This window comes from Sinocyclocheilus anshuiensis, unplaced genomic scaffold (assembly GCF_001515605.1).
Source record: "Sinocyclocheilus anshuiensis isolate Anshui unplaced genomic scaffold, SAMN03320099.WGS_v1.1 scaffold1072, whole genome shotgun sequence".
Classification (NCBI taxonomy): Eukaryota; Metazoa; Chordata; class Actinopteri; order Cypriniformes; family Cyprinidae; genus Sinocyclocheilus; species Sinocyclocheilus anshuiensis.
Window position 1 is genome coordinate 834,051 of NW_015548242.1, and position 8,885 is coordinate 842,935.

Genomic DNA, 8,885 nt, shown 5'->3' on the forward strand with positions numbered 1-8,885 from the left:
CACTTCCGCCAAAACGGCTCAACGATTTTTTTTGACGTCGCATCGTACTTCACATAGACGTAGGTCTATGGTACTTCAGCTTCTCATCAAACTTTCTGTCCAATCAAATGCTCTCTAGAATCCGAAGCGCTCGCCCCCTACACTATAAAATAGACGCTGAAGCCGCGGCTGAAATTGGTCACTTGTCCACAGAATTAGTATTTTCTGTACAGTGAATGGCACGTAGTGCACTATATAGCGGACAGGGAACGATTCAAACAGTGTAAATATGCTTTCCACTGAAGAAAAAAAGAAGTCTGGTTTCGCGCTGTCACGCTAACCACCGCACAGCACACACACTCTGCTCCGGTTCAGACACACGATAGCACGGAGCGGATCACATGCGCGAGTCGGCGCAGACCACAAAATGTATCGGAGCTATTTGAATTCTACACAGAATGCTATATTTTATAGCAATATGGATGAGATTGTAGCTGGCATACCCTGTCAAATGCGGCTTTACGGAGCTCAAGGGCTCTAGCCTGAACGGCTCTAGCCCAAGCTGTGATATGATATAAACGAACGCTATTGGCTATTTTAAAAAGGGGCGGGGCTGCTTGATATGTCCCGCCCTGTCTTCCTGTTTCAGTTAAAATGACGTCAACACGAGTAACGCTGCGTGTTTCTAAGCATTTCAGGGGACCTTTAAATAGAACTAAAACTATTGAAAAACTTTTTTGTTAATTAGAATAAAAATACTAAAATAAAATAATAAAATGTTAGATGAAAAGCTTAATTAAAAAAAAAACGTAAATGAAAATTAGAAATGACTAAAATACTTAATTTAGAAATGTAGCCTTCAAAAGTTAAATACAATAAATAATAATAATAATAATAAAAAAAAAAAAAAGTTAGTTCTAAAATGACTAAAACTCAAATAAAAATAAAGCTAAAAATAAACATTTTTTTAAAATTTAAAAATGAAATGACAAAAGCGCATAACAAAATTACTAAAACCTAAATTAAAATAAAATAAATAAAAGCTGAAAAAGCTAATTACAAATATTAATAAATACTCAGTAATACTAAAAGAACTACTAATACTCTAAAAATCATTTAGAGGTCACATTCTGTGATGTAATTTTGTATGGTATGTGTTTCTGGGCTTCAAAACTCAGAAAAGACGCAATTTCTAAGCCTTTGCTTTAGCTTTCCTCCACGTATTCATCAGAGAAAGCATCGTCTGAATCGTCTGATAAAGTCAGAGTGGTTTGATGAACTAAAACTATGTGAATTATCCCTTTAAGAATGCATCATACATAACATCTATAAGCTAATTAGTTGCTTTGTCATGGTGGTAAAAAGCATTTAGTCAGCTGCAGGTCAGTGTTAGGTAAGTGTTCTCTGGGTCAAAAGTTGAATGAGGCATTTGCACCGGGTTTGTTATGGACATGTTAGACCTTCGCATCCACCTCTGCTTATGTGTGTTGACAGCTCATTGTGAAATCTTAAGGTTATCTATAAGGCAGTGTGCTCCAAAACAGTGACAAAATTCGCATTTAGAAGATATAAGCATTCAAAGCTTGCAGTTCGTCACTTCCACCAAAACGGCTCAACGATTTTTTTTGACGTAACATCGTACTTCAGCTTCTCATCAAACTTTCTGTCCAATCAAATGCTCTCTAGAATCCGAAGCGCCCGCCCCCTACACTATAAAATAGACGCTGAAGCCGCGGCTGAAATCGGTCACTTGTCCACAGAATTAGTATTTTCTGTACAGTGAATGGCACGTAGTGCACTATATAGCGGACAGGGAACGATTCAAACAGTGTAAATATGCTTTCCACTGAAGAAAAAAAGAAGTCTGGTTTCGCGCTGTGTCACGCTAACCACCGCACAGCACACACACTCTGCTCCGGTTCAGACACACGATAGCACGGAGCGGATCACATGCGCGAGTCGGCGCAGACCACAAAATGTATCGGAGCTATTTGAATTCTACACAGAATGCTATATTTTATAGCAATATGGATGAGATTGTAGCTGGCATACCCTGTCAAATGCGGCTTTACGGAGCTCAAGGGCTCTAGCCTGAACGGCTCTAGCCCAAGCTGTGATATGATATAAACGAACGCTATTGGCTATTTTAAAAAGGGGCGGGGCTGCTTGATATGTCCCGCCCTGTCTTCCTGTTTCAGTTAAAATGACGTCAACACGAGTAACGCTGCGTGTTTCTAAGCATTTCAGGGGACCTTTAAATAGAACTAAAACTATTGAAAAACTTTTTTGTTAATTAGAATAAAAATACTAAAATAAAATAATAAAATGTTAGATGAAAAGCTTAATTAAAAAAAAAACGTAAATGAAAATTAGAAATGACTAAAATACTTAATTTAGAAATGTAGCCTTCAAAAGTTAAATACAATAAATAATAATAATAATAATAAAAAAAGTTAAGCTGAAGTTCTAAAATGACTAAAACTCAAATAAAAATAAAGCTAAAAATAAACATTTTTTTAAAAATGACAATAAAATGAAAAAAAAGCACAAAATTATTACAACTTGAAATATACAAAAAAGCAAAAATAAATACAAATAGAATAATTAAAAACTTGAATAAATATTGTAATAATTTAGAAATAATATTAAAATAACAGGTTTGAAAAATTATGCAAAAGTACCATGAAATGTCATAAAAGTACTCCATATGACTATAATAACAAATACAAGCTTTGTGTCAAGAAAAGACGCAAAATACTCAATTTCTAAGCCTTTGCTTTAGCTTTCCTCCACGTATTCATCAGAGAAAGCATCGTCTGATTTGAAAAAAAAAGTCAGAGTGGTTTGATGAACTAAAACTATGTGAATTATCCCTTTAAGAATGCATCATACATAACATCTATAAGCTAATTAGTTGCTTTGTCATGGTGGTAAAAAGCATTTAGTCAGCTGCAGGTCAGTGTTAGGTAAGTGTTCTCTGGGTCAAAAGTTGAATGAGGCATTTGCACCGGGTTTGTTATGGACATGTTAGACCTTCACATCCACCTCTGCTTATGTGTGTTGACAGCTCATTGTGAAACCGCTCTGGTTGAAATGAGGAAATTACTAGGAAGACAATATCCTGGAAACAGGATTCTGCACAGCACCATCAAAACCGTGTGGTATTTCCATAAAGATTTCACAAACAACTTTTGAAAGTCATATAATTGGGAGCAAACTCTTTCTTAAAGGTCTCGCATTTTTGGCGACTATCTTTCCCTGCTAATGGCAAAGAAATGCAGATCCTTTCATGTTTTGTTGATAGTGTCTGTCACTATCATTTTAATCTCACTGATATGATGATATTTGGATTGCATCATACAAGGCATGCTCTGTTTTTTTTTCCCCAGCTGGAGCTCTGCACTGGAAAAGTATGTCTTTTGAGAGCATGAACCCGCTCAGATGTCACAAGCATGCAATTTTGATGAGCTGCAATGGAAAAAGCAGAATCATTCAGTGAGTGACAGAGAGTGCAAGAAACAAAGTTGCAGAGAGATTCGAGAACAGAAAGATTAGAGAGAAAGAGAGATGGAGAAGGACAGAATGGGAAAGTAAGACCTTCAGTATTATAAATACCACCGTGAAGCATTACATAGAGTTTCATCAGAGATAGATACAATGTAGCTGCTGCCACAACCCTAAGCTAACAAGCTGTCTTTGGATACTGCTGAGCCTCTGTTACATTTGGAGAAAGGATGATAAAAGCCTTCTGTAATACTATAATAGAGTTGAGAGGTGATGCAAAATAACATAAATCATAACAAGCGTCTTCTTAGCCAGCAGGCATAGACTAACATATAGTAAACAAATAATTTATAAATGTGAAAACTGTAAAAACAATTGTGTCCATGGAATCTCTTTAAAGCAATAGCTCTTCCAAAAATAACATTTCTGTCATAATTTACTCACCCTCATGTCATTCCAAAATCATTTGAGCTTCTTTCCTCAGTAGAACACAGAATGAGAACTTTAGCAGAATGTCCAAGCTGCACTCTTCCTTATAATGAAAGTAGATGGGGACCAATGGCTGTCAAGCTCCTAAAAGGACGAAAAAAAGCACCAAAATGTCATAAAAGTATTCCATATTGCAAGAAACATGAAATCTAAGATGGCATTCAGTTATAGATTCATAAAAAATATAATCTTTATGTTGAACCACATTCAACTAGTGCTGTCAAACGATTAATCGCGATTAATCACATCCAAAATAAAAACGTTTTAGTTTACACAATATATGTGTGTACTGTGTATATTTATTAAGTATATATAAATACACACACGCATGTATATATTTAGGAAAAATATGTTATATGTTATATTAAATATATTTACATATAATATAAATTATATGAATGTAAATATAAACAAGTAAATACATCTAAATATTTTCAAAATATATACTGTATGTGTGTATCTTTATATATACAAAATAAATAAACACACACACACACATATTGCGTAAACAAAAACATTTTTTAGATGCGATTAATCATTTGACAGCACTACATTCAACAAAGTATTTAGCATGTAATTGTTTTATAAAAGTAATAATTTAAATGAATGAATGAATGAATGAATCAATACAAATCTATATTATTAAAAATACATTAATAAAAATAATACTACATATAATCATTTGAAAAAATACACTATTCATTAACAAATGCATAACTGTAATGTCAAAAACATTTGACATGCTCTTAGATGCATGTTAAATAATCTAATGTTTGTCTGAAATGTCTGAGCTGTGTATCATTTGTCTATCTCACATACTGATATAAGCACAAACAACATCCTTCCCCTCCTTCCTCTCGATTGGCCGACAGGATCACACTGAAATGTCATGACAGGAAGACATTCCGCAGATACCAAAATAAACAAGAGCAGAGCGCCACAACTTACAAAGACACGCTGCCATATAGAGGAAGAGAGCTACACTCAAACACACATTAAATTACCACTTTAGCTTGTTTCATTTGTAATTAAAGGGAAGACACATTTCAAACAATTACTTTGTTTTTGAAACTGAAACCTTTCTGAGTTGGAAAGTCCCCATGCATCATTCCGTGATGGTATCAACTAAACATTTATCAATCATTGACTAAGATGCCAGCCAAATGTTGGGGTAAAACCTGAAACTTATCTTGACTTTTGTTTTAATCGCACGTGGTGTGATTAAAACGGCACTCAAGCCTGATTTTCTGCTTGAAAGAGACAATCTACATGCCTGGCACACTGTGGTTGTTGTTGAATTGTTTGGGTTAGATATAGTTTTTAACATTCACTACAGATATAATGAGAAATATTTGAAAATAGAGGCGTGAATGTATACAGGCCTAAAGGAGCTAAAGGACTCTGTGGCTCCTTGCTTCCTGTTTCCCACTGACGCCTGTGGAAGTGCGGCCCTAGAGGAAATCCTTGTACTCTAGGATGGGCCTGTCTGAACTGGAAAGCCTGATAATTGTATCCTGAGTCCTGACTGCTGTCCCGGCCCTGTCCCCTGGGTTCCCATTGACAAGATCTGGTCACTTCCCAAACATTCCTCTGCAGTCGTACTATATGGTCAGCAGCAAAGGCTAATAGATCAGATATCTGTACTAATAAAATGCAAGCTCGCAGAGGAATCTCCAAATGAGGGTATCAGCAACACAAGAAATAGTCAGCAGAATTTCTTTTGCAATACTATATATACAAACGAATATGACGAAACAGAATATATGAATAACCAGAAAAAATCCCTTTCAAGGGCGTATCAGTGTCAGATGCTTAAATACAAACAGCGGAAGTCGTGGTTTCCCTAAATTCTGAAAAACTAAACCACCCACAAAAAAAGTGAGAAAGAAAACGGAAAAGCTGCAAAGCTCGTTCCTTGTTTTAACACTTCTCCTCTAATTTCCCATCATCTTTGGTTATCATGTTTAATGATGGTAAGGAGACTTTTTTTGCTAAGAAGACCTAATGGATCGAAACCTGTCTACACTGCACTCAAACATAATTTTTTCATGCAAAAACATTTAAAGATTCTTAATTTATTAACATTTTGTTATTAATATTTTAGTGGCATATTGTTTTTGTCTCATTAAGGTTTCATTCATTAACATTATTTAAGATGAACTAACAATGAAAAATACTTTTAAAGCATTTATTAATTATAGGTAAGGTTAAACATTAACATTAAAATCAAAAGTTGTATCTGTTCATATTTTGTGATGGACCTGAGCTGACATAAACTAACAATGAACAATGCTTTATTAACTAACATTAGCTAAATAAATAAACAAACACTGTAACAAATATAGAATGCTAATTATTTGTTGATAATGTTAATTAACATGACCTTATTGTAAAGTGTTATCAGTAAATCTAGTATGGAAACCAAATGTATGCTGATTAAGTAACAATTCTACAAAAACAAACTGGATTTTGTAGGGACTCCCAATGTAAAATGCTGTCTAAGCTATAGTACAACTTTCCACATTTTGTAATGCCACTACAAAAGTATTCTTGCTTTCATGACAGTAACCGCTGAGCCACACCTTCCCTATGCGTCTCTCTCCACTAATGCTGGTCATCGGGGTGTGAAGAGTAAATCACATGAGCTACGTTGTGCTAAACCTTTGTGGTCTCACAGACTGGAATTCATGCCAAAGTTCAGTCAGAAAAAAATAGAAGTCAACCTACAGCTGGCATTGCCTAAAAAACACACTCTGTGGTAAATGTGTTGATGTTTAAATCCTTCAAAATAAACTTCAAACATTTCGAATTCATTTCATAATGAGGAAACGACCGCACTTTTGTTTTTTTGCCCAGCTGCACGAGGAAGCAGGGGAAAACACGAGAGAAAGTGTCGAGGGACAATGGCAATTACTGAGGAAGGGCTTGCTTGTGAAAGCCTCTCATGCTCCTCATCTCGGTGGGGTTTAGCAGGGCTGTAACTGTGACAACAACGGCTGCTTCCCTCTCCAGTCGAAGGGAATAGAGCATAAACTTTTACATTTTCTTTCTCTCTTCACATTGTTTTGCTGTCTCTCTCTAAACTTTAACGTCAAGCAATTTTTGACTCATTCCATTTGGCCTCTGGTTTCATCACATATATTATGAAAGGCATGTGATTCAGAGAGAAACGGAGCTGACTCAAAAAAGCTGCTTACGTGTCTGGGAGTGGGATGGAATTTGCAATGTGTCTCGCTCGATATAGCCTTACAGCAATGGCCCGTGAAAGCGGCCGAATATGATAAAAACTAGAGCAGTTTTGTGGGAACTACTGCTGAAAGCCTGTTATATCTACAGTAAAACAAGTAATCGTATTGATTCCATATGAAGCTGGAAATAGTACACTGGGATTACAATGAAAAGATACTGATCATTCTTTCACGAGGTCTGCAGCTTCATAAAACAATCATGAGGCACTGTACTTGTTATGTATTGAACTGGAAGTATGAACATTTTAAATGCCTCGTGAAAGAAAGAATAAGAAACCATGGATGACTCATCCAAGAGTCTGAGAAAGAGAATATCCCACGCCTGTGCTCTGCAAAGGAGCAGTTTCTTTACAGTCATGTGCTTGCTCTTCTATATGACTGAAGAGAGAACACATTGTTAAATTTTTCAACTCTGTGTTGAGTTCATGTCTTGCTTTCTGCATGAAACAGAAACATGGAGGTGCCCCTGGCAAGAGTGCGTGTGATTTCAAGGAAAACCTTACAGCGTATACCACACCAATTATGTTGATCTCAGAACGCTTTTTTAACAGCTCATCTTGATCCATGAAAACCTTATGTAATGTTGCCAGTTTAACATGGTATGATTAATTCTTTTTTTTTTTTCATTATGCGATAAAAATATGCAATTAACAATGACCACTCTGACTTGTACAGAGTTCAAGACTGAAACAGACTGACCACATTCATGTTTCTTGCATTCAAAGACAATTTGATAAACATTTCACAGACAGTAATGACACATTTCCAGTCTCTTTTGCCTGCCATAATTGATCTCTCTTAATTTGTTCCTGTTTTGGAAAGTCATGTGAATGCAGTCGTTTTTTTTCTTTTGCTATTGGAGCAAATGTTATCGTAACAATCAGATTTTCTTTACTCTCTCATTCAGAGTGCAACATTCTGGCTCTAACAGTACAAAATCCATTCATTTTATCCATAAGGATATTAATTTTCAACAGTATCTTATAGACAGATCTACTGTGAGTTACAAGGTAATTTACGAGTAATATATTGTGTTTAAAAGTGGAATTCCTGGTGAAAAACTACATTACCCATGATTCTGCAGAGAACTCTCCACCAATCAGAGAATCACCCAAAAGTAGGCTATGTAAATCTCACTCTACTTATATGTTTGCATAATATACATATTTTGCAATAAAAATAAAATATAGTTTCTATATATAATAATAATTTAATTCAAAATGTTCTCAATTTTTATTTTTGTTCATTTTTCTTTTCTTTTCTATTGTCATTTGCAATGCTTCATGGGATTGTAGTTCTTACCCTCATTAAAGTCCTTAGATACACAGTCTTGTACATTTGTCCTTTTGACTGAATTTCAAATACAAATAATTTTTTGCTTAAAGTTTGTAATGTTGTGATTCACTTTGTAACTGGCTGGTTTGGTTAATGGCTTATAACTCAATAATTTTGTAAAATTCTGTGAAATGATCAGTCTACAGCATTGCTAGATGATACACTCTAAAAAATGCTGGGTTGTTTCAACCCAATGTTGAGTCAAATATGGACTAACCCAACTGTTGGGTTAAAAAGTTAATTGAAAAATGCAACCAAAATTTAACCCAACAGTTGGGTTAGTCCATATTTGACCCAACATTGGGTTGAAACAACCCAGCATTTTTTAGA

At 35.2% G+C, this 8,885-nt stretch overlaps 1 long non-coding RNA gene across 1 annotated transcript in view; it reads right to left on the reverse strand.

Moving 5' to 3' along the window:
• Nucleotides 1-8,885, reverse strand: part of LOC107655088 (uncharacterized) — a 44,948-nt gene that overhangs the window by 22,904 nt on the left and 13,159 nt on the right. The window contains exon 2 of the long non-coding RNA XR_001630393.1: nt 3,928-4,056. This is a non-coding gene — a long non-coding RNA (uncharacterized LOC107655088). The remainder of the gene's footprint in view (nt 1-3,927; nt 4,057-8,885) is intronic.